Source organism: Rhincodon typus, chromosome 21, assembly GCF_021869965.1.
Source record: "Rhincodon typus isolate 14 chromosome 21, sRhiTyp1.1, whole genome shotgun sequence".
NCBI classification, from domain to species: domain Eukaryota; kingdom Metazoa; phylum Chordata; class Chondrichthyes; order Orectolobiformes; family Rhincodontidae; genus Rhincodon; species Rhincodon typus.
Window position 1 is genome coordinate 19,607,810 of NC_063352.1, and position 3,698 is coordinate 19,611,507.

Consider the following 3,698-nt stretch of genomic DNA (forward strand, 5'->3'; position numbering starts at 1 on the left):
CACTGATTACTAAATGGTCTCTAATTAATTCATCCTGAAAAGCTTCATGCTCACAGCATCCTGCTTAATAATATAAATATGTTAAAATGGCTTCTATTGATTCACCTAAATGCTGAGATCGTTGATTAAGTATTGACCACTTAATCACTAAATTACTTTCTGGGTTAAAGTTTATGTTGAACTCTTCAATCAATGCATCATACTTTGTAGAACTTTCTTCTACACTTTGTCTTTCCAGAACATCATCAGTTACTAGCCCTATTGCGTATAAAAATGTGCTGACTTGGTAGCAGTGCTTATTTATGTGTAAGTCTGAAGCCATTCAATGATGTTGAAAATACTGCTTTCAGATCTCCCACTTTGAGCCTTCTATGTTTTCCATGAGTTGAGGTAATGGCAAGGTGTCTACTGGAGCTGACATCACTATGGGCAATTATGCTTGACTGATCTGCAACAGTACTTGGATATTTCCTCTCTTGAGGGATTTGTGGCCAGGGTCAAAGTCTTCTGAGGATCTTCCCTTGCCCCCAACCACCTTTTCAAAGCCTTCCCATTCTGTAGCCTTGCAAATGAAGTCTTCCAAGGATTCTTTCCCTGCCTTTGGAGTTTTCTCCACATCCAGCTTTTCTCATGAATCCTCTGAGGTTAAGGCCTACATTTTGAACCTTCCTTCTGTTTGCTCGGCTACATCATTGATATCATCCGAAGTCCTGTCCTGCCTTTGGAGTCTTCCCTTTTCAACTGTGTCCCTTGGACTCTACTTTAACTTCACATTTTGGCTCTGGAGGTTTTTTCCTTCACTGTCTCTGTGCTTTATCTTGCACCTTAAGTCGAGACTGTTACCTGTACTTTGTGTTTTCTGACTGGAATGCCATGGGTTTTGGAGTCTGCACATACACCGTCCCTGAGGTTACTTCCTCCTTATCATTATCTGGCTCTTAAACTACATATGTATTGGAACACTACTTTTTTAAAACATCTGTTCATACAGATTGTTCTCGATTAATGTGATTTTACCATGGTGTAGTTGTTATAGCCCATGATTCTAGTAACATGTCCCTGATTTGTAATAATACAGTTTTTACTCCTCTCCCAACAGCACTAAGGAATGAATGCCTGCCCAGACACAGCACTCCGAAGCAAGTTCTTGTTCAGTCTGCTTGTTTTGACTGTTGCCTGCTGGATTTTATTTTAAAAAAAGCTGTCCCGAATGAAACACAACCCTCCACCTCCAAAAGAAGCAAAAGAGCGGTCCAATGATCTACAATCTTCAACTTGCAGAGGTGCAGATCAGTCAAATGAAGATCTACAGTCTTCCCCCTCCAGGTAAACAATCTTGTATATGAGGCAAGGGTCATTCAAAAATATTCCATTCACATATTTTCATGTCTACTTTGGTGTTTTATATTAACCATATGCTTATATTCTATATTTGCTTGATATTCTGGAAACATAACCTGAACATGTACATGGGTTTCTATGAGAATGTGCATTTCATTTAATGCAGTGACTTCCTTTCACTTAGCCTACTTGTAGCCCTTGATTTACATAATAGTTATCTAATACAGCTCTCTCGATGACCTCTTTCCTCATATACTCATTCTAGCCTAGTGTCTTCTCCCTTACTAATGGCAAAGTCATGTCATCAGGTACATTGTCACAATTTACACCAATTTCACTATATGACACCCAGCACATTGTTTGTTATATCAATGATCGAGCATTTGCAATTATCTCCACAAACAATGCCATGAATGATCCGTATTGGCCTCCTCCTCAGGGTCCTATCATCTCAGATGCCAGTTTTCTGCCAAATTGCATTCCATGTGACTTCAGGAAATGGCTGATTATCGATCATTGCAAAAAGCCACGTACAAGGTATTAGAAAGCGTGCTTGCCAGTGCTGTTAAGTGGTTCTTATTCATGAGTTTGTGCTCCAGACCCTATTACAACGCTCATCCAACCTGGACAAAATGATTGAATTGCAGGTCTGAAAGTGACAATAATCTCAATCAATTCATCCTCAAAAGATTGCTTTAGGTGTTTATCAAACCAGTGTCCTAGGCCCAACCTTTTTAGCTGCTTCATCAGTGACCTTTCCTCCATCATAAGAGCAGAGATGAGATATTCACTGATGATTGCACAATGTTCAACACCATTCATAATTCCTCAGATACTGAAGCAATCTGTGTACATATGGACAACATTCAGGCTTAGCTTGATAAGGGAAAGTAATGTTTGCATCACACAGATGCTTCACAGTAATCATCTCCTTCACTATGAAACGTGATAAATTCTGTCACTTCCCTTGACATTCAATGCTATTATTATAAAAACTGCCATCATCAACACATGGGAATCAGCAAAGAAGTCACCAGAAAATGAACTAGAGTAATCATACAAGTGCTGAGGCCACAAGATTAGGTCAGATGCTAGGAATCCTCCAATAAGTAGCACCTCCTGCCTCCCCAAAACATTTCCATCATCTACAAGGCTCAAGTCAGGAGCTCTCCTCTTACCTGGATGAGTACAGCTCCAATAATACTCAAGAAACTAAACACCACCCAAGAAAAAGCAGCCCACCTGATTGGCACCCCATTCATGGCACATAAGATACATTGCAGCGTCATCAAGGTTCCATGACTGCAACTTCCAAATCCATGGCATCGATCAACTAAAAGAACAAGGTCAGCAGATACGGGCCATTTGGTCTATCGTGCCTGTTCCAGTCCTTTGATTTGCATCACTGCCTGCAAATTTCTCTCCAAATGAAAAACCGTCCTGATTTGGAACTGTATCACTGTGTCAGTGATATCGAAATTCTGGAAAAGCCTCAATTACAACACTTGGGTGTAGGTAGTTGTTTGGTAGCACAGAACTTGGGTATTACTGAAAAAAAGACAGATTTTGCCAAAGTGTTTCATCTTGCATTCATCGGGACAGTTCATAGGAAATACCATAGTCAACATCCAAAACTGCAGCTCACCAGCACTTTCACAAGGGACATTAACAATGGCCAATAAATACTGGTCTTACCAATGATGTTCACATCTCAGGCATTATTTAAATAATACATTCTAAAGCTTATTTAGAATCAATAGTTAGGTTTTAGCAATATTAGGAGTAATAATTAGGTGACTTTGTTAAACAGCAAAGCTAAAGTAGTTTGTGACCTCAAAGATCAGCCTTTAACTATTGGCTTGCTTTCACTGAATTAAAGATCCTCTTTCAAATTTTTCTCTAACCTATTTTTTTTAATCAACCTGTCCAGAGAGATATTACTACACACCTCTGGAGCAGTTGGGACTTGAACCTGAGCCTCCCAGTCCAGAGGTCGGCACACCACTACTGTGCCCTGAGAGCCCAAGATCATCTTTCATTTGCATTGCCTTGTTCATTGGCAGCTGTATCAACTATTGTATAATACCTAAGTGTCTAATTAGGTGCTATCTGCATTGAAATCTGTAATCAATTGAATCACTGAGTAACAGAATTTAAGTGGTTTCAGAGCTCTATTATTAATATAACTGCATTGCACCTGTTCTATTAAGCCCTCAACTGAATTGGTTCTTTGTTTTAATTCCTTAAGATGTATTCAGACTATTATGACATGCAATTAAATTCTTTAATGTGTTGTACTCACTTAGACTAGGGTTGTTGCTACCCCAATGAAGTGATACAAGGTATTTCTTTAAAAG